This window comes from Erythranthe guttata, chromosome 1 (assembly GCF_056151865.1).
Source record: "Erythranthe guttata isolate IM_541 chromosome 1, IM_541, whole genome shotgun sequence".
In the NCBI taxonomy this organism is placed as follows: Eukaryota; Viridiplantae; Streptophyta; class Magnoliopsida; order Lamiales; family Phrymaceae; genus Erythranthe; species Erythranthe guttata.
Window position 1 is genome coordinate 14,189,781 of NC_142533.1, and position 22,720 is coordinate 14,212,500.

Here is a 22,720-nt window from a genome sequence, read left to right on the forward strand (position 1 = left end):
GGCCGGTGCCGAAAGTCCGAAAATTTTCCGACCCGAAAAAAATAATAAAAAATACGAGGACGTAGGAAATTGAATTTGACACGGTGGTTGTCGGGACCGTTTGGTCAGATTTCGAGAATTGCTACGAAAACGTCGGGAGCGACTAGTTTTTGCCCAAGGTTGCTACCACCTTGGGCAGAGTTGCTAGCACCTTGGCTCGGCCGGTGCCGAAATTCCGAAAATTTTCCGACCCGAAAAAAATAATAAAAAATACGAGCGCGTAGGAAATTGAATTTGGCACGGTGGTTGTCGGGGCCGTTTTCTCAGATTTCGAGAATTGCTCCGAAAACGTCGGGAGCGACTAGTTTTTGCCCAAGGTTGCTAGCACCTTGGGCAGAGTTGCTAGCACCTTGGCTGGGGCGGTGCCGAAAGTCCGAAAATTTTCCGACCCGAAAAAAATAATAAAAAATACGAGGACGTAGGAAATTGAATTTGGCACCGTTGTTGTCAAGGCCGTTTGGTCAGATTTCGAGAATTGCTCCGAAAACGTCGGGAGCGACTAGTTTTGGGCAAGGTTGCTAGCACCTTGGCTGGGCCGGTGCCGAAAGTCCGAAAATTTTCCGACCCGAAAAAAATAATAAAAAATACGAGGACGTAGGAAATTGAATTTGGCACAGTGGTTGTCGGGGCCGTTTTCTCAGATTTCGAGAATTACTCCGAAAACGTCGGGAGCGACTAGTTTTGGGATGAGTTGCTAGCACCTTGGCTGGGTCGGTGCCGAAAGTCCGAAAATTTTCCGACCCGAAAAAAATAATAAAAAATACGAGCGCGTAGGAAATTGAATTTGGCACGTGGTTGTCGGGGCCGTTTGGTCAGATTTCGAGAATTGCTCCGAAAACTTCGGGAGCGACTAGTTTTGGGCATGGTTGCTAGCACCTTGGGCAGAGTTGCTAGCACCTTGGCTGGGCCGGTGCCCAAAGTCCGAAAACTTTCCGACCCGAAAAAAATAATAAAAAATACGAGGACGTAGGAAATTGAATTTGGCACAGTGGTTGTCGGGGCCGTTTTCTCAGATTTCGAGAATTGCTCCGAAAACGTCGGGAGCGACTAGTTTTGGGCAAGGTTGCTAGCACCTTGGCTGGGCCGGTGCCGAAAGTCCGAAAATTTTCCGACCCGAAAAAAATAATATAAAATACGAAGACGTAGGAAATTGAATTTGGCACGGTGGTTGTCGGGGCCCTTTGGTCAGATTTCCAGAATTGCTCCGAAAACGTCGGGAGCGACTAGTTTTGGCAAGGCAGCCCCGCACACCGGCCCAGCCTTGGCTGCACACCGGCCCAGCAGGTGCCGAAAGTCCGAAAATTTTCCGACCTGAAGAAAATAATAAAAAATACGAGGACGTAGGAAATTGAATTTGGCACGGTGGTTGTCGGGGCCGTTTTCTCAGATTTCGAGAATTGCTCCGAAAACGTCGGGAGCGACTAGTTTTGGGATGAGTTGCTAGCACCTTGGCTGGGCCGGTGCCGAAAGTCCGAAAACTTTCCGACCCGAAAAAAATAATAAAAAATACGAGCGCGTAGGAAATTGAATTTGGCACGGTGGTTGTCGGGGCCGTTTGGTCAGATTTCGAGAATTGCTCCGAAAACGTCGGGAGCGACTAGTTTTGGGCAAGGTTGCTAGCACCTTGGGCAGAGTTGCTAGCACCTTGGCTGGGCCGGTGCCCAAAGTCCGAAAACTTATCGACCCGAAAAATATAATAAAAAATACGAGGACGTAGGAAATTGAATTTGGCACGGTGGTTGTCGGGGCCGTTTTCTCAGATTTCGAGAATTGCTCCGAAAACGTCTGGAGCGACTAGTTTTGGGCAAGGCTGCTAGCACCTTGGCTGGGTCGGTGCCGAAATTCCGAAAATTTTCCGACCCGAAAAAAATAATAAAAAATACGAGGACGTAGGAAATTGAATTTGGCACAGTGGTTGTCGGGGCCGTTTGGTCAGATTTCGAGAATTGCTCCGAAAACTTCGGGAGTGACTAGTTTTGGGCAAGGTTGCTAGCACCTTGGGCAGAGTTGCTAGCACCTTGGCTGGGCCGGTGCCCAAAGTCCGAAAACTTTCCGACCCGAAAAAAATAATAAAAAATACGAGGACGTAGGAAATTGAATTTGGCACAGTGGTTGTCGGGGCCGTTTTCTCAGATTTCGAGAATTGCTCCGAAAACGTCGGGAGCGACTAGTTTTGGGCAAGGTTGCTAGCACCTTGGCTGGGCCGGTGCCGAAAGTCCGAAAATTTTCCGACCCGAAAAAAATAATAAAAAATACGAAGACGTAGGAAATTGAATTTGGCATGGTGGTTGTCGGGGCCCTTTGGTCAGATTTCCAGAATTGCTCCGAAAACGTCGGGAGCGACTAGTTTTGGCAAGGCAGCCCCGCACACCGGCCCAGCCTTGGCTGCACACCGGCCCAGCAGGTGCCGAAAGTCCGAAAATTTTTCGATCCGAAAAAAATAATAAAAAATACGAGGACGTAGGAAATTGAATTTGGCACGTGGTTGTCTAGGCCGTTTTCTCAGATTTCGAGAATTGCTCCGAAAACGTTGGGAGCGACCAGTTTTGGGATGAGTTGCTAGCACCTTGGCTGGGCCGGTGCCGAAAGTCCGAAAATTTTCCGACCCGAAAAAAATACTAAAAAATACGAGCGCCTAGGAAATTGAATTTGGCACAGTGGTTGTCGGGGCCGTTTTCTCAGATTTCGAGAATTGAACCGAAAACGTCGGGAGCGACTAGTTTTTTGGCAAGGTTGCTAGCACCTTGGGCAGAGTTGCTAGCACCTTGGCTGGGCCGGTGCCGAAAGTCCGAAAATTTTCCGACCCGAAAAAAATAATAAAAAATACGAGGACGTAGGAAATTGAATTTGACACGGTGGTTGTCGGGGCCGTTTGGTCAGATTTCGAGAATTGCTACGAAAACGTCGGGAGCGACTAGTTTTTGCCCAAGGTTGCTACCACCTTGGGCAGAGTTGCTAGCACCTTGGCTCGGCCGGTGCCGAAATTCCGAAAATTTTCCGACCCGAAAAAAATAATAAAAAATACGAGCGCGTAGGAAATTGAATTTGGCACGGTGGTTGTCGGGGCCGTTTTCTCAGATTTCGAGAATTGCTCCGAAAACGTCGGGAGCGACTAGTTTTTGCCCAAGGTTGCTAGCACCTTGGGCAGAGTTGCTAGCACCTTGGCTGGGGCGGTGCCGAAAGTCCGAAAATTTTCCGACCCGAAAAAAATAATAAAAAATACGAGGACGTAGGAAATTGAATTTGGCACGGTTGTTGTCAGGGCCGTTTGGTCAGATTTCGAGAATTGCTCCGAAAACGTCGGGAGCGACTAGTTTTGGGCAAGGTTGCTAGCACCTTGGCTGGGCCGGTGCCGAAAGTCCGAAAATTTTCCGACCCGAAAAAAATAATAAAAAATACGAGGACGTAGGAAATTGAATTTGGCACAGTGGTTGTCGGGGCCGTTTGGTCAGATTTCGAGAATTGCTCCGAAAACGTCGGGAGCGACTAGTTTTGGCAAGGCAGCCCCGCACACGGCCCAGCCATGGCTGCACACCGGCCCAGCAGGTGCCGAAAGTCCGAAAATTTTCCGACCCGAAAAAAATAATAAAAAATACGAGGACGTAGGAAATTGAATTTGGCACGATGGTTGTCGGAGCCGTTTGGTCAGATTTCGAGAATTGCTCCGAAAACGTCGGGAGCGACTAGTTTTGGGCAAGGTTGCTAGCACCTTGGCTGGGCCGGTGCCGAAAGTCCGAAAATTTTCCGACCCGAAAAAAATAATAAAAAATACGAGGACGTAGGAAATTGAATTTGGCACAGTGGTTGTCGGGGCCGTTTGGTCAGATTTCGAGAATTGCTCCGAAAGCGTCGGGAGCGACTAGCTTTGGCAAGGCAGCCCCGCACACGGCCCAGCCATGGCTGCACACCGGCCCAGCAGGTGCCGAAAGTCCGAAAATTTTCCGACCCGAAAAAAATAATAAAAAATACGAGGACGTAGGAAATTGAATTTGGCACAGTGGTTGTCGGGGCCGTTTTCTCAGATTTCGGAAATTGCTCTGAAAACGTCGGGAGCGACTAGTTTTGGGATGAGTTGCTAGCACCTTGGCTGGGCCGGTGCCGAAAGTCCGAAAATTTTCCGACCCGAAAAAAATAATAAAAAATACGAGCGCCTAGGAAATTGAATTTGGCACGGTGGTTGTCGGGGCCGTTTTCTCAGATTTCGAGAATTGCTCCGAAAACGTCGGGAGCGACTAGTTTTTTGGCAAGGTTGCTAGCACCTTGGGCACAGTTGCTAGCACCTTGGGCACAGTTGCTAGCACCTTGGCTGGGCCGGTGGCGAAAGTCCGAAAATTTTCCGACCCGAAAAAAATAATAAAAAATACGAGCGCGTAGGAAATTGAATTTGGCACGGTGGTTGTCGGGGCCGTTTTCTCAGATTTCGAGAATTGCTCCAAAAACGTCGGGGGCGACTAGTTTTGGCAAGGCAGCCCCGCTCACCGGCCCAGCCTTGGCTGCACACCGGCCCAGCAGGTGCCGAACGTCCGAAAATTTTCCGACCCGAAAAAAATAATAAAAAATACGAGGACGTAGGAAATTGAATTTGGCACAGTGGTTGTCGGGGCCGTTTGGTCAGATTTCGAGAATTGATCCGAAAACGTCGGGAGCGACTAGTTTTTGCCCAAGGTTGCTAGCACCTTGGGCAGAGTTGCTAGCACCTTGGCTGGGCCGGTGCCGAAAGTCCGAAAATTTTCCGACCCGAAAAAAATACTAAAAAATACGAGCGCGTAGGAAATTGAATTTGGCACGGTGGTTGTCGGGGCCGTTTTCTCAGATTTCGAGAATTGCTCCGAAAACGTCGGGAGCGACTAGTTTTTGCCCAAGGTTGCTAGCACCTTGGGCAGAGTTGCTAGCACCTTGGCTGGGGCGGTGCCGAAAGTCCGAAAATTTTCCGACCCGAAAAAAATAATAAAAAATACGAGGACGTAGGAAATTGAATTTGGCACAGTGGTTGTCGGGGCCGTTTGGTCAGATTTCGAGAATTGCTCCGAAAACGTCGGGAGTGACTAGTTTTGGCAAGGCAGCCCCGCACACGGCCCAGCCATGGCTGCACACCGGCCCAGCTGGTGCCGAAAGTCCGAAAATTTTCCGACCCGAAAAAAATAATAAAAAATACGAGGACGTAGGAAATTGAATTTGGCACAGTGGTTGTCGGGGCCGTTTTCTCAGATTTCGAGAATTGCTCCGAAATCGTCGGGAGCGACTAGTTTTGGGATGAGTTGCTAGCACCTTGGCAGGGCCTGTGCCGAATGTCCGAAAATTTTCCGACCCGAAAAAAATAATAAAAAATACGAGCGCGTAGGAAATTGAATTTGGCACGGTGGTTGTCGGGGCCGTTTTCTCAGATTTCGAGAATTGCTCCGAAAACGTCGGGGGCGACTAGTTTTGGCAAGGCAGCCCCGCTCACCGGCCCAGCCTTGGCTGCACACCGGCCCAGCAGGTGCCGAACGTCCGAAAATTTTCCGACCCGAAAAAAATAATAAAAAATATGAGGATTTAGGAAATTGAATTTGGCACGGTGGTTGTCGGGGCCGTTTGGTCAGATTTCGAGAATTGCTCCGAAAACGTCGGGAGCGACTAGTTTTTGCCCAAGGTTGCTAGCACCTTGGGCAGAGTTGCTAGCACCTTGGCTGGGCCGGTGCCGAAAGTCCGAAAATTTTCCGACCCGAAAAAAATACTAAAAAATACGAGGACGTAGGAAATTGAATTTGACACGGTGGTTGTCAAGGCTGTTTGGTCAGATTTCGAGAATTGCTCCGAAAACGTCGGGAGCGACTAGTTTTTGCCCAAGGTTGCTAGCACCTTGGGCAGAGTTGCTAGCACCTTGGCTGGGCCGGTGCCGAAATTCCTAAAATTTTCCGACCCGAAAAAAATAATAAAAAATACGAGGACGTAGGAAATTGAATTTGGCACGGTGGTTGTCGGGGCCGTTTGGTCAGATTTTTAGAATTGCTCCGAAAACGTCAGGAGCGACTAGTTTTTGCCCAAGGTTGCTAGCACCTTGGGCTGAGTTGCTAGCACCTTGGCTGGGCCGGTGCCGAAATTCCGAAAATTTTCCGACCCGAAAAAAATAATAAAAAATACGAGCGCGTAGGAAATTGAATTTGGCGCGGTGGTTCTCGGGGCCGTTTTCTCAGATTTCGAGAATTGCTCCGAAAACGTCGGGAGCGACTAGTTTTCGCTCAAGGTTGCTAGCACCTTGGGCAGAGTTGCTAGCACCTTTGCTGTGCCGGTGCCGAAAGTACGAAAATTTTCCGACCCGAAAAAAATAATAAAAAATACGAGGACGTAGGAAATTGAATTTGGCACGGTGGTTGTCGGGGCCGTTTTCTCAGATTTCGGAAATTGCTCTGAAAACGTCGGGAGCGACTAGTTTTGGGATGAGTTGCTAGCACCTTGGCTGGGCCGGTGCCGAAAGTCCGAAAATTTTCCGACCTGAAAAAAATAATAAAAAATACGAGCGCCTAGGAAATTGAATTTGGCACGGTGGTTCTCGGGGCCGTTTTCTCAGATTTCGAGAATTGCTCCGAAAACGTCGGGAGCGACTAGTTTTTTGGCAAGGTTGCTAGCACCTTGGGCACAGTTGCTAGCACCTTGGGCACAGTTGCTAGCACCTTGGCTGGGCCGGTGCCGAAAGTCCGAAAATTTTCCGACCCGAAAAAAATAATAAAAAATACGAGCGCGTAGGAAATTGAATTTGGCACGGTGGTTGTCGGGGCCGTTTTCTCAGATTTCGAGAATTGCTCCGAAAACGTCGGGGGCGACTAGTTTTGGCAAGGCAGCCCCGCTCACCGGCCCAGCCTTGGCTGCACACCGGCCCAGCAGGTGCCGAACGTCCGAAAATTTTCCGACCCGAAAAAAATAATAAAAAATACGAGGACGTAGGAAATTGAATTTGGCACAGTGGTTGTCGGGGCCGTTTGGTCAGATTTCGAGAATTGATCCGAAAACGTCGGGAGCGACTAGTTTTTGCCCAAGGTTGCTAGCACCTTGGGCAGAGTTGCTAGCACCTTGGCTGGGCCGGTGCCGAAAGTCCGAAAATTTTCCGACCCGAAAAAAATACTAAAAAATACGAGCGCGTAGGAAATTGAATTTGGCACGGTGGTTGTCGGGGCCGTTTTCTCAGATTTCGAGAATTGCTCCGAAAACGTCGGGAGCGACTAGTTTTTGCCCAAGGTTGCTAGCACCTTGGGCAGAGTTGCTAGCACCTTGGCTGGGGCGGTGCCGAAAGTCCGAAAATTTTCCGACCCGAAAAAAATAATAAAAAATACGAGGACGTAGGAAATTAAATTTGGCACCGTTGTTGTTGGGGCCGTTTGGTCAGATTTCGAGAATTGCTCTGAAAACGTCGGGAGCGACTAGTTTTGGGCAAGGTTGCTAGCACCTTGGCTGGGCCGGTGCCGAAAGTCCGAAAATTTTCCGACCCGAAAAAAATAATAAAAAATACGAGGACGTAGGAAATTGAATTTGGCACAGTGTTTGTCGGGGCCGTTTGGTCAGATTTCGAGAATTGCTCCGAAAACGTCGGGAGCGACTAGTTTTGGCAAGGCAGCCCCCGCACACGGCCCAGCCATGGCTGCACACCGGCCCAGCTGGTGCCGAAAGTCCGAAAATTTTCCGACCCGAAAAAAATAATAAAAACTACGAGGACGTAGGAAATTGAATTTGGCACAGTGGTTGTCGGGGCCGTTTTGTCAGATTTCGAGAATTGCTCCGAAAACGTCGGGAGTGACTAGTTTTGACAAGGCAGCCCCGCACACGGCCCAGCCATGGCTGCACACCGGCCCAGCTGGTGCCGAAAGTCCGAAAATTTTCCGACCCGAAATAAATAATAAAAAATACGAGGACGTAGGAAATTGAATTTGGCACCGTGGTTGTCGGTGCCGTTTGGTCAGATTTCGAGAATTGCTCCGAAAACGTCGGGAGCGACTAGTTTTGGGCAAGGTTGCTAGCACCTTGGGCACAGTTGCTAGCACCTTGGGTACAGTTGCTAGCACCTTGGCTGGGCCGGTGCCGAAAATCCGAAAATTTTCCGACCCAAAAAAAATAATAAAAAATACGAGCGCGTAGGAAATTGAATTTGGCACCGTGGTTGTCGGGGCCGTTTTCTCAGATTTCGAGGATTGCTCCGAAAACGTCGGGAGCGACTAGTTTTTTGGCAAGGTTGCTAGCACCTTGGGCACAGTTGCTAGCACCTTGGGCACAGTTGCTAGCACCTTGGCTGGGCCGGTGGCGAAAGTCCGAAAATTTTCCGACCCGAAAAAAATAATAAAAAATAGGAGCGCGTAGGAAATTGAATTTGGCACGGTGGTTGTTGGGGCCGTTTTCTCAGATTTCGAGAATTGCTCCAAAAACGTCGGGGGCGACTAGTTTTGGCAAGGCAGCCCCGCTCACCGGCCCAGCCTTGGCTGCACACCGGCCCAGCAGGTGCCGAACGTCCGAAAATTTTCCGACCCGAAAAAAATAATAAAAAATACGAGGACGTAGGAAATTGAATTTGGCACAGTGGTTGTCGGGGCCGTTTGGTCAGATTTCGAGAATTGATCCGAAAACGTCGGGAGCGACTAGTTTTTGCCCAAGGTTGCTAACACCTTGGCTGGGCCGGTGCCGAAAGTCCGAAAATTTTCCGACCCGAAAAAAATACTAAAAAATACGAGCGCGTAGGAAATTGAATTTGGCACGGTGGTTGTCGGGGCCGTTTTCTCAGATTTCGAGAATTGCTCCGAAAACGTCGGGAGCGACTAGTTTTTGCCCAAGGTTGCTAGCACCTTGGGCAGAGTTGCTAGCACCTTGGCTGGGGCGGTGCCGAAAGTCCGAAAATTTTCCGACCCGAAAAAAATAATAAAAAATACGAGGACGTAGGTAATTGAATTTGGCACAGTGGTTGTCAGGGCCGTTTGGTCAGATTTCGAGAATTGCTCCGAAAACATCGGGAGCGACTAGTTTTGGCAAGGCAGCCCCGCACACGGCCCAGCCATGGCTGCACACCGGCCCAGCTGGTGCCGAAAGTCCGAAAATTTTCCGACCCGAAAAAAATAATAAAAAATACGAGGACGTAGGAAATTGAATTTGGCACAGTGGTTGTCGGGGCCGTTTGGTCAGATTTCGAGAATTGCTCCGAAAACGTCGGGAGTGACTAGTTTTGGCAAGGCAGCCCCGCACACGGCCCAGCCATGGCTGCACACCGGCCCAGCTGGTGCCGGAAGTCCGAAAATTTTCCGACCCGAACTAAATAATAAAAAATACGAGGACGTAGGAAATTGAATTTGGCACCGTGGTTGTCGGGGCCGTTTGGTCAGATTTCGAGAATTGCTCCGAAAACGTCGGGAGCGACTAGTTTTGGGCAAGGTTGCTAGCACCTTGGGCACAGTTGCTAGCACCTTGGGTACAGTTGCTAGCACCTTGGCTGGGCCGTGCCGAAAGTCCGAAAATTTTCCGACCCAAAAAAAATAATAAAAAATACGAGCGCGTAGGAAATTGAATTTGGCACAGTGGTTGTCGGGGCCGTTTTCTCAGATTTCGAGAATTGCTCCGAAAACGTCGGGAGCGACTAGTTTTTTGGCAAGGTTGCTAGCACCTTGGGCACAGTTGCTAGCACCTTGGGCACAGTTGCTAGCACCTTGGCTGGGCCGGTGCCGAAAGTCCGAAAATTTTCCGACCCGAAAAAAATAATAAAAAATACGAGCGCGTAGGAAATTGAATTTGGCACGGTGGTTGTCGGGGCCGTTTTCTCAGATTTCGAGAATTGCTCCGAAAACGTCGGGGGCGACTAGTTTTGGCAAGGCAGCCCCGCTCACCGGCCCAGCCTTGGCTGCACACCGGCCCAGCAGGTGCCGAACGTCCGAAAATTTTCCGACCCGAAAAAAATAATAAAAAATACGAGGACGTAGGAAATTGAATTTGGCACAGTGGTTGTCGGGGCCGTTTGGTCAGATTTCGAGAATTGATCCGAAAACGTCGGGAGCGACTAGTTTTTGCCCAAGGTTGCTAGCACCTTGGGCAGAGTTGCTAGCACCTTGGCTGGGCCGGTGCCGAAAGTCCGAAAATTTTCCGACCCGAAAAAAATACTAAAAAATACGAGCGCGTAGGAAATTGAATTTGGCACGGTGGTTGTCGGGGCCGTTTTCTCAGATTTCGAGAATTGCTCCGAAAACGTCGGGAGCGACTAGTTTTTGCCCAAGGTTGCTAGCACCTTGGGCAGAGTTGCTAGCACCTTGGCTGGGGCGGTGCCGAAAGTCCGAAAATTTTCCGACCCGAAAAAAATAATAAAAAATACGAGGACGTAGGAAATTAAATTTGGCACCGTTGTTGTTGGGGCCGTTTGGTCAGATTTCGAGAATTGCTCTGAAAACGTCGGGAGCGACTAGTTTTGGGCAAGGTTGCTAGCACCTTGGCTGGGCCGGTGCCGAAAGTCCGAAAATTTTCCGACCCGAAAAAAATAATAAAAAATACGAGGACGTAGGAAATTGAATTTGGCACAGTGTTTGTCGGGGCCGTTTGGTCAGATTTCGAGAATTGCTCCGAAAACGTCGGGAGCAACTAGTTTTGGCAAGGCAGCCCCCGCACACGGCCCAGCCATGGCTGCACACCGGCCCAGCTGGTGCCGAAAGTCCGAAAATTTTCCGACCCGAAAAAAATAATAAAAACTACGAGGACGTAGGAAATTGAATTTGGCACAGTGGTTGTCGGGGCCGTTTTGTCAGATTTCGAGAATTGCTCCGAAAACGTCGGGAGTGACTAGTTTTGGCAAGGCAGCCCCGCACACGGCCCAGCCATGGCTGCACACCGGCCCAGCTGGTGCCGAAAGTCCGAAAATTTTCCGACCCGAAATAAATAATAAAAAATACGAGGACGTAGGAAATTGAATTTGGCACCGTGGTTGTCGGTGCCGTTTGGTCAGATTTCGAGAATTGCTCCGAAAACGTCGGGAGCGACTAGTTTTGGGCAAGGTTGCTAGCACCTTGGGCACAGTTGCTAGCACCTTGGGTACAGTTGCTAGCACCTTGGCTGGGCCGGTGCCGAAAGTCCGAAAATTTTCCGACCCAAAAAAAATAATAAAAAATACGAGCGCGTAGGAAATTGAATTTGGCACCGTGGTTGTCGGGGCTGTTTTCTCAGATTTCGAGGATTGCTCCGAAAACGTCGGGAGCGACTAGTTTTTTGGCAAGGTTGCTAGCACCTTGGGCACAGTTGCTAGCACCTTGGGCACAGTTGCTAGCACCTTGGCTGGGCCGGTGGCGAAAGTCCGAAAATTTTCCGACCCGAAAAAAATAATAAAAAATAGGAGCGCGTAGGAAATTGAATTTGGCACGGTGGTTGTTGGGGCCGTTTTCTCAGATTTCGAGAATTGCTCCAAAAACGTCGGGGGCGACTAGTTTTGGCAAGGCAGCCCCGCTCACCGGCCCAGCCTTGGCTGCACACCGGCCCAGCAGGTGCCGAACGTCCGAAAATTTTCCGACCCGAAAAAAATAATAAAAAATACGAGGACGTAGGAAATTGAATTTGGCACAGTGGTTGTCGGGGCCGTTTGGTCAGATTTCGAGAATTGATCCGAAAACGTCGGGAGCGACTAGTTTTTGCCCAAGGTTGCTAGCACCTTGGCTGGGCCGGTGCCGAAAGTCCGAAAATTTTCCGACCCGAAAAAAATACTAAAAAATACGAGCGCGTAGGAAATTGAATTTGGCACGGTGGTTGTCGGGGCCGTTTTCTCAGATTTCGAGAATTGCTCCGAAAACGTCGGGAGCGACTAGTTTTTGCCCAAGGTTGCTAGCACCTTGGGCAGAGTTGCTAGCACCTTGGCTGGGGCGGTGCCGAAAGTCCGAAAATTTTCCGACCCGAAAAAAATAATAAAAAATACGAGGACGTAGGTAATTGAATTTGGCACAGTGGTTGTCAGGGCCGTTTGGTCAGATTTCGAGAATTGCTCCGAAAACATCGGGAGCGACTAGTTTTGGCAAGGCAGCCCCGCACACGGCCCAGCCATGGCTGCACACCGGCCCAGCTGGTGCCGAAAGTCCGAAAATTTTCCGACCCGAAAAAAATAATAAAAAATACGAGGACGTAGGAAATTGAATTTGGCACAGTGGTTGTCGGGGCCGTTTGGTCAGATTTCGAGAATTGCTCCGAAAACGTCGGGAGTGACTAGTTTTGGCAAGGCAGCCCCGCACACGGCCCAGCCATGGCTGCACACCGGCCCAGCTGGTGCCGGAAGTCCGAAAATTTTCCGACCCGAACTAAATAATAAAAAATACGAGGACGTAGGAAATTGAATTTGGCACCGTGGTTGTCGGGGCCGTTTGGTCAGATTTCGAGAATTGCTCCGAAAACGTCGGGAGCGACTAGTTTTGGGCAAGGTTGCTAGCACCTTGGGCACAGTTGCTAGCACCTTGGGTACAGTTGCTAGCACCTTGGCTGGGCCGGTGCCGAAAGTCCGAAAATTTTCCGACCCAAAAAAAATAATAAAAAATACGAGCGCGTAGGAAATTGAATTTGGCACAGTGGTTGTCGGGGCCGTTTTCTCAGATTTCGAGAATTGCTCCAAAAACGTCGGGAGCGACTAGTTTTTTGGCAAGGTTGCTAGCACCTTGGGCACAGTTGCTAGCACCTTGGGCACAGTTGCTAGCACCTTGGCTGGGCCGGTGCCGAAAGTCCGAAAATTTTCCGACCCGAATAAAATAATAAAAAATACGAGCGCGTAGGAAATTGAATTTGGCACGGTGGTTGTCGGGGCTGTTTTCTCAGATTTCGAGAATTGCTCCGAAAACGTCGGGGGCGACTAGTTTTGGCAAGGCAGGCCCGCTCACCGGCCCAGCCTTGGCTGCACACCGGCCCAGCAGGTGCCGAACGTCCGAAAATTTTCCGACCCGAAAAAAATAATAAAAAATACGAGGACGTAGGAAATTGAATTTGGCACAGTGGTTGTCGGGGCCGTTTGGTCAGATTTCGAGAATTGATCCGAAAACGTCGGGAGCGACTAGTTTTTGCCCAAGGTTGCTAGCACCTTGGGCAGAGTTGCTAGCACCTTGGCTGGGGCGGTGCCGAAAGTCCGAAAATTTTCCGACCCGAAAAAAATAATAAAAATTACGAGGACGTAGGTAATTGAATTTGGCACAGTGGTTGTCAGGGCCGTTTGGTCAGATTTCGAGAATTGCTCCGAAAACATCGGGAGCGACTAGTTTTGGCAAGGCAGCCCCGCACACGGCCCAGCCATGGCTGCACACCGGCCCAGCTGGTGCCGAAAGTCCGAAAATTTTCCGACCCGAAAAAAATAATAAAAAATACGAGGACGTAGGAAATTGAATTTGGCACAGTGGTTGTCGGGGCCGTTTGGTCAGATTTCGAGAATTGCTCCGAAAACGTCGGGAGTGACTAGTTTTGGCAAGGCAGCCCCGCACACGGCCCAGCCATGGCTGCACACCGGCCCAGCTGGTGCCGAAAGTCCGAAAATTTTCCGACCCGAAATAAATAATAAAAAATACGAGGACGTGGGAAATTGAATTTGGCACCGTGGTTGTCGGGGCCGTTTGGTCAGATTTCGAGAATTGCTCCGAAAACGTCGGGAGCGACTAGTTTTGGGCAAGGTTGCTAGCACCTTGGGCACAGTTGCTAGCACCTTGGGTACAGTTGCTAGCACCTTGGCTGGGCCGGTGCCGAAAGTCCGAAAATTTTCCGACCCAAAAAAAATAATAAAAAATACGAGCGCGTAGGAAATTGAATTTGGCACCGTGGTTGTCGGGGCCGTTTTCTCAGATTTCGAGAATTGCTCCGAAAACGTCGGGAGCGACTAGTTTTTTGGCAAGGTTGCTAGCACCTTGGGCACAGTTGCTAGCACCTTGGGCACAGTTGCTAGCACCTTGGGCACAGTTGCTAGCACCTTTGCTGGGCCGGTGCCGAAAGTCCGAAAATTTTCCGACCCGAAAAAAATAATAAAAAATACGAGCGCGTAGGAAATTGAATTTGGCACGGTGGTTGTCGGGGCCGTTTTCTCAGATTTCGAGAATTGCTCCGAAAACGTCGGGGGCGACTAGTTTTGGCAAGGCAGCCCAGCCTTGGCTGCACACCGGCCCAGCAGGTGCCGAACGTCCGAAAATTTTCCGACCCGAAAAAAATAATAAAAAATACGAGGACGTAGGAAATTGAATTTGGCACGGTGGTTGTCGGGGCCGTTTGGTCAGATTTCGAGAATTGATCCGAAAACGTCGGGAGCGACTAGTTTTTGCCCAAGGTTGCTAGCACCTTGGGCAGAGTTGCTAGCACCTTGGCTGGGCCGGTGCCGAAAGTCCGAAAATTTTCCGACCCGAAAAAAATACTAAAAACTACGAGCGCGTAGGAAATTGAATTTGGCACCGTGGTTGTCGGGGCCGTTTTCTCAGATTTCGAGAATTGCTCCGAAAACGTCGGGAGCGACTAGTTTTTGCCCAAGGTTGCTAGCACCTTGGGCAGAGTTGCTAGCACCTTGGCTGGGGCGGTGCCGAAAGTCCGAAAATTTTCCGACCCGAAAAAAATAATAAAAAATACGAGGACGTAGGAAATTAAATTTGGCACCGTTGTTGTTGGGGCCGTTTGGCCAGATTTCGAGAATTGCTCTGAAAACGTCGGGAGCGACTAGTTTTGGGCAAGGTTGCTAGCACCTTGGCTGGGCCGGTGCCGAAAGTCCGAAAATTTTCCGACCCGAAAAAAATAATAAAAAATACGAGGACGTAGGAAATTGAATTTGGCACAGTGTTTGTCGGGGCCGTTTGGTCAGATTTCGAGAATTGCTCCGAAAACGTCGGGAGCGACTAGTTTTGGCAAGGCAGCCCCCGCACACGGCCCAGCCATGGCTGCACACCGGCCCAGCTGGTGCCGAAAGTCCGAAAATTTTCCGACCCGAAAAAAATAATAAAAACTACGAGGACGTAGGAAATTGAATTTGGCACAGTGGTTGTCGGGGCCGTTTTGTCAGATTTCGAGAATTGCTCCGAAAACGTCGGGAGCGACTAGTTTTGGCAAGGCAGCCCCGCACACGGCCCAGCCATGGCTGCACACCGGCCCAGCTGGTGCCGAAAGTCCGAAAATTTTCCGACCCGAAAAAAATAATAAAAAATACAAGGACGTAGGAAATTGAATTTGGCACAGTGGTTGTCGGGGCCGTTTTCTCAGATTTCGAGAATTGCTCCGAAATCGTCGGGAGCGACTAGTTTTGGGATGAGTTGCTAGCACCTTGGCTGGGCCGGTGCCGAATGTCCGAAAATTTTCCGACCCGAAAAAAATAATAAAAAATACGAGCGCGTAGGAAATTGAATTTGGCACGGTGGTTGTCGGGGCCGTTTTCTCAGATTTCGAGAATTGCTCCGAAAACGTCGGGGGCGACTAGTTTTGGCAAGGCAGCCCCGCTCACCGGCCCAGCCTTGGCTGCACACCGGCCCAGCAGGTGCCGAACGTCCGAAAATTTTCCGACCCGAAAAAAATAATAAAAAATATGAGGATTTAGGAAATTGAATTTGGCACGGTGGTTGTCGGGGCCGTTTGGTCAGATTTCGAGAATTGCTCCGAAAACGTCGGGAGCGACTAGTTTTTGCCCAAGGTTGCTAGCACCTTGGGCAGAGTTGCTAGCACCTTGGCAGGGCCGGTGCCGAAAGTCCGAAAATTTTCCGACCCGAAAAAAATACTAAAAAATACGAGGACGTAGGAAATTGAATTTGACACAGTGGTTGTCAGGGCTGTTTGGTCAGATTTCGAGAATTGCTCCGAAAACGTCGGGAGCGACTAGTTTTTGCCCAAGGTTGCTAGCACCTTGGGCAGAGTTGCTAGCACCTTGGCTGGGCCGGTGCCGAAATTCCTAAAATTTTCCGACCCGAAAAAAATAATAAAAAATACGAGGACGTAGGAAATTGAATTTGGCACGGTGGTTGTCGGGGCCGTTTGGTCAGATTTTTAGAATTGCTCCGAAAACGTCAGGAGCGACTAGTTTTTGCCCAAGGTTGCTAGCACCTTGGGCTGAGTTGCTAGCACCTTGGCTGGGCCGGTGCCGAAATTCCGAAAATTTTCCGACCCGAAAAAAATAATAAAAAATACGAGCGCGTAGGAAATTGAATTTGGCGCGGTGGTTCTCGGGGCCGTTTTCTCAGATTTCGAGAATTGCTCCGAAAACGTCGGGAGCGACTAGTTTTCGCTCAAGGTTGCTAGCACCGTGGGCAGAGTTGCTAGCACCTTTGCTGTGCCGGTGCCGAAAGTACGAAAATTTTCCGACCCGAAAAAAATAATAAAAAATACGAGGACGTAGGAAATTGAATTTGGCACAGTGGTTGTCGGGGCCGTTTTCTCAGATTTCGAGAATTGCTCCGAAAACGTCGGGAGCGACTAGTTTTTGCCCAAGGTTGCTAGCACCTTGGGCAGAGTTGCTAGCACCTTGGCTGGGCCGGTGACAAAAGTCCGAAAATTTTCCGACCCGAAAAAAATAATAAAAAATACGAGCGCGTAGGAAATTGAATTTGGCACAGTGGTTGTCGGGGCCGTTGTCTCAGATTTCGAGAATTGCTCCGAAAATGTCGGGAGCGACTAGTTTTTTGGCAAGGTTGCTAGCACCTTGGGCAGAGTTGCTAGCATCTTGGCTGGGCCGGTGCCGAAAGTCCGAAAATTTTCCGACCCGAAAAAAATAATAAAAAATACGAGGACGTAGGAAATTGAATTTGACACAGTGGTTGTCGGGGCCGTTTGGTCAGATTTCGAGAATTGCTCTGAAAACGTCGGGAGCGACTAGTTTTTGCCCAAGGTTGCTAGCACCTTGGGCAGAGTTGCTAGCACCTTGGCTGGGCCGGTGCCGAAATTCCGAAAATTTTCCGACCCGAAAAAAATAATAAAAAATACGAGCGCGTAGGAAATTGAATTTGGCACAGTGGTTGTCGGGGCCGTTTTCTCAGATTTCGAGAATTGCTCCGAAAACGTCGGGAGCGACTAGTTTTCGCCCAAGGTTGCTAGCACCTTGGGCAGAGTTGCTAGCACCTTGGCTGGGCCGGTGCCGAAAGTCCGAAAATTTTCCGACCCGAAAAAAATAATAAAAAATACGAGGACGTAGGAAATTGAATTTGGCACAGTGGTTGTTAGGGCCGTTTGGTCAGATTTCGAGAATTGCTTCGAAAACTTCGGGAGCGACTAGTTTTTGCCCAAGGTTGCTAGCACCTTGGGCAGAGTTGCTTGCATTTTGGCCGGGCCGGGCCAGTGGTTGTCGGGGCCGTTTTCTTAGATTTCGAGAATTGCTCCGAAAACGTCGGGAGCGACTAGTTTGGGCAAGGCATGTTGTGAGGGAACAATAAGTCGATGAACAATGATAGATGTTTTCAACGTATCTTTTTCTACGAAGATGATATCGTCACGTTCACTTGTGGGGGGGGGGGGGGGGGGGGTATGATTCCACGGAGAATGGTTATGTTTTTCGGTGTAGTAACGAGCTTTGGTGTTTTTTTCACTATTTTAACGAATATATTAGTTAAAATAATGAATAAATAGAAATTAAATAATAAAAGTACCCGAATAATATAAATAATAATTACTATTTCGTAAAAGATCTATCCACAGTACCTTTCCACTCTTCAAACCTCATACCCGAATTAATATTCTAATTATTATCTATTTTTTGAATTAAAATAATAAAAATATGTAATTAAAAATCATAAAAATAAAATAAAAATTTCATAAATTCATGTAACTTCAGCAGGAGCCATATGGGATAATTTTCGTGATTTTCCGAATATATTTTGATATTTTTCTCTATTTATTATCTATTTTACTGTATTTCTTGAATTAAAATAATAAAAAAATATAAATAAAAACCAGAAAAATAAAATAAAATTTCAAGAACTCTTGAATAATCAACAGGAACTAATTGGCATAACTTTCGTGATTTTTAAAATATATGTCGATATTTTTCTCTATTTATTATCTATTTTATTGTATTTTTTTGAATTCAAATAATAAAAAATATAATTACAAACCTGAAAAATAAAAAAAAAATCAACAATTATTGTAATATCAACAGGAACTATTTGGCATAATTTTCGTGATTTTTAAAATGTATATTGATATTTTTCTCTATTTATTTGGTAATTAAAAATATTTTCGAATGAAAAAATTAAATAAAAATAATTACAAGTCGGAAAAATAAAATTCCAGTTTCTACGGGTAGATAATAATATAATTAATGTTAGAAAAAAATTTGGTTAAAAAATAAGTTGAATAAGATATAAAATATTGAGAAGGTGTCTAGTGGTCATTTGGCTGATTTTGTCCATTTCACTACTATAGGGGGGGAGGTGTCCAAGGAGGGTGCTAGGCCAAGGTGCTAGCAACTTTGCCCAAGGTGCTAGCAACTTGGGCAAAGTTGCTAGCAACTTTGACAAAAGAGGGCCTGCCGCGCCCCCCTGCTGCAGGAATGGTGGGCCAGTGGTGGCGGCCGGGCGGCACCACCACCCAACGGCGGCGGCGGCGGCGGTCCAGTCGGAAAAAAAAATAAATTTTAATTTTTTTTTTTCCAGTCCCTTTCGGAAGAGGCCCGATAAAGAAAGATGCCGGATAAAGAAAGATGCCCGAATAAAGAAAGATGCCGAATAAAGAAGGTTGCTTGTCGCAAATAAAGAAGTTGGCTTGTCGGTAATCAAGATGTTTCTTCCTAGTCAATATTGAGGCCGGTGCGGTGCTTTCGGCGAAGCCCAGCAACATGCATTCTTACGGGTTGGTATGGTATGATAATTTGTGCTCGTCGGACCATCATTGGGTGGAGTTCGGTCGATGTCAGCCCCCAATAGGCGATTGGAGTGTCAAACGGCTGTGTTGCGTTGTGGGATGGCTCTCATCCGAAAATGGTGTGGTTAGTACGAGTTATGCTTCGAACCCCACTCTGTCGAGGAAGTGAGTTGTCCTTCGGGCAATGTTGTTGGTTTGCGCGTTGCCTATTGGGAAAGGTTGTCTCGCTCATTTCTCTACTCCGGTGATGCATGATAGGCGATGCGTTGCTATACGGCTGTCGGTGCTTCGTGGGATGGCTCTCATTCGAAAATGGTGTGGGTAGTACGAGTTATGCTTCGAACCCGGCTCTGTCGAGAAAGTGAGTTGTCCTTCGGGCAGCGGCTGTTGGTTGGCATGGTTGCCTGAATGTTGTGGTGCTCATTGGAAGTTTAGCTCGAGCCACTACTCAAGGTTGGATATTCACGAATGCATGTTGTCGGTGCCCGTTGGAATGTTTCGCTCGGACTCACTCGGTGATGGAATGTTCCTCGGAATAAGACCACATAAGTGGGTGGTGGTGCAAATAAGACTACATAAGTGGGTGGCGGTGCAAATAAGACCGCATAAGTGGGTGGTGGTGCAAATAAGTGGGTGGTGGTGAACACCGCAAAGAACAAGTGGGCTTGCATCGTGCTCGACGGGGCATATGCTCGGGTGGGCTTGTCGTTGTTTGTCCAGTGCTGTGCTCTTGCATTGCTTTTGGTCGGACAACGATGCGCCTTCTCGGGCATTGCGTACGGCAGGGCGCATGAGTGGTGCTTGGTGCGCACGGGCTTGTCGGATCCCTGCTCGGGCAGCGACGGCAACTTGTGCGCGCCTCTTCAATCGTCGGTTCAAGTGTGCCTTGATCGGTGTCGGTTTCCTGTGCTGCGTACCTATCGTGTTGGTATCGTGTCGGTTAAAAGTGCCCCGTTTCGTCTTGCGTTGCATCCTTTTCAAGGCTGCGGCGTGGGATGGACCATGAAGCATCCGTCGTGTTCCACATCCCAGACGTAACTGTCCCCGGGTTGTTGGCGCACGGCGGCACGCTCGATCTCTCGGATGCGGAAAATTGAGTGGGTACGAGGCGTTGGCCCTCTATTTACCCCAAAAAAATGCGTTTCACGCTCTATGCGAACGACGACCGTCGCCGTCGCGATCGAGTCCTTGCGGCTTTGCATCGCGCGGTGCCGGTGTCAGTAAGGAATTCTACCTGGTTGATCCTGCCAGTAGTCATATGCTTGTCTCAAAGATTAAGCCATGCATGTGTAAGTATGAACTAATTCAGACTGTGAAACTGCGAATGGCTCATTAAATCAGTTATAGTTTGTTTGATGGTACCTGCTACTCGGATAACCGTAGTAATTCTAGAGCTAATACGTGCAACAAACCCCGACTTCTGGAATGGATGCATTTATTAGATAAAAGGTCGACACGGGCTCTGCCCGTCGTTGCGATGATTCATGATAACTCGACGGATCGCACGGCCCTCGTGCCAGCGACGCATCATTCAAATTTCTGCCCTATCAACTTTCGATGGTAGGATAGTGGCCTACTGTTACCCCCTTAATCGGTGATATCGATAATGACTCGAGTGTGGCCGAGTCATGACCGATAAATGGTGCCAAGTGGGGATTGGCACAAGGCAGCCACACAACCGGCCAATGAGTGGTCGGGTGTTCGGCAAGCATTTGGGGTGCTTGGCTGAGAAAAGCAAGGATCGGCTTGATTCAAGTGGGAACGGTGATCGAAAGTACTTGTGGCTGGCACGGGCGTTGCTCGGCAGCAAAGACGGACAAAGCGTGGGCAATAATCGGCATGCGGCCGATAATGAGGGCAAACGAACGTTCGAATGAAATCGACCACGACTTGACAAGTGTGGGCAAAATCGGCAAGGCAAGCAAGGCTGCCCGATGAGCGGGCGTGCCGATGACCGTGTGGGCAAAGAACTGGCAAGTAATCGGTAAAGGCAAGCAAACGTGCGGAAAAGGCAAGGCAGATGGGCTGTCTAGCAACCGGCCGGGCTGTTTGGGCCGTTCGGCGCGCACGGGCGCGCCCGGTCAAGTTGGGCTTCGAAAATCAGCCTTAGGGGCGGATTTGAGAGCAGTTATGGAGCGGTTGAGGCCTGGAAATGCATGAAAACTGCCCCTTATTACTTGTAATAGTTAGCCAAGTGTCATGTTTGTATGCTGCCATGTGTCCTTAGGTAGTTTTATGTGAAAACTACCTTTTCCTTGTATTTATTGGGCTATGAGTGCACAAATCCGAGGTATCTAGCATCATCTAGCATATGAGAGTTCAGATTGCAATTATTGGGCAATTCTGAGTGAGGATTTTGTGTGTGCACCTTAGTCTCCTTTGTATTCGTTGTGGGAATTAATATAAAGGTTGGGCATTGCCCGTAAACGTGCTTGTGTGTTTGATTTCCGCTGCATACTCTTGTATTCGTTTACGTGGCTGAAAAGACTTGTGTTTGTGCGTGTTTGTGCAAAGAAAATCGTGAGGAAGGCTGACTGATTTGGTGGGCAAATCAGGCCGTACGGTGGGAAAATTTCGGTGATAAATTAACCCCTGTAACAGTTGGTATCAGAGCCCGGTTCAAGGGTTCTGAACGTGTTGCTGTTCGGCATGGCTGAAGATTTTGGTTCTTCGACAAATCCAAATCCTACTCGTGTGATGTTGCTAGATCTGGAATCAAGGCTGCAACGTCTTGAAGCCTTGGTTGGGCCGCCCCTAGATCCAACGGATCCACCGATCTTACAAAGGCTCGCTGATGGGAAGCGAGATATCGATCGTTTGTCAAGATCGTTGGACGATCTGCCTCAATTTGTGGAGAGCAGATTCACGTCCGTTGCCGAGGATATGGGACTTCTCGTTGATGCCGTTGAGACGAAGCTTGATGGGATGCTTACTGATTTGACGGTGCTTAAGAGGGCTGTTCGAAACGAAGGATCGAGTTCTGATGGCAGAACGTCCGGATCCAAAGTTCGTGTGCCGAAACCGACTACGTTTGATGGTGTACGCAGCGCCAAAGAAGTTGAAAAATTCGTGTGGGATATGGAGAATTACTTCGAGGCAGCGAAGGTTCCGGATCGCGAGAAAGTGACCATTACAAGTATGTATCTTGTGGGTGATGCAAAGTTGTGGTGGCGTGCTCGTTTGTCAGACGATGCAAGTGCCAACCGAGTCAAGATCGAGACTTGGGAGGTGCTGAAACGGGAGTTGAAAGAGCAATTCCTACCTTGCAACGTGGGCTGGATTGCAAGGGAATCCCTTCGGCAATTGAAGCACAAGGGAACCGTGAGGGAGTATGTCAAGGAATTCAGTTCTCTGCTCCCTGACATACGTGACATGTCCGATGAAGATAAGTTATTCAACTTCATGGCTGGATTGCAGCCATGGGCCCAAACCGAGTTGCGGAGACAAGGTGTGAAGGATCTGCCAAGTGCTATCTCGGCAGCGGACCGACTTGTCGATTACAAGGTGATGGGGGCCGATGATTCCGATAAGGAAGGCTCAAAGAAGGACAAGTCCAAGGGAAATAAGTTCGGTGGCAAGGGTGGCCGAAATTGGAAGCAAAAAGAGAGCGGTGATGGCGAGGGATCCACGATGCATGCCAAGACCGGTGGACAGCCCGTCGTCAACAAACAAAACCGTGGGTGCTTTCTATGTGATGGCAACCACCGAATGAGGGACTGTCCGAAGAGGAGTAAGTGGAATGCTTTGATGCGGGAGTCGGATAGTGAGGACGAGACGAGGAGAGCAAATCCGATTCAATTGTTGAGTGCTTTGGTCGTGGACAAGGCACCCAACGGCACCAAGGGCTTGATGTATGCTTCTGTGCTGATCAATGGCAAATAAGTGAAGGCGATGGTTGACTCGGGAGCAACACACAACTTCG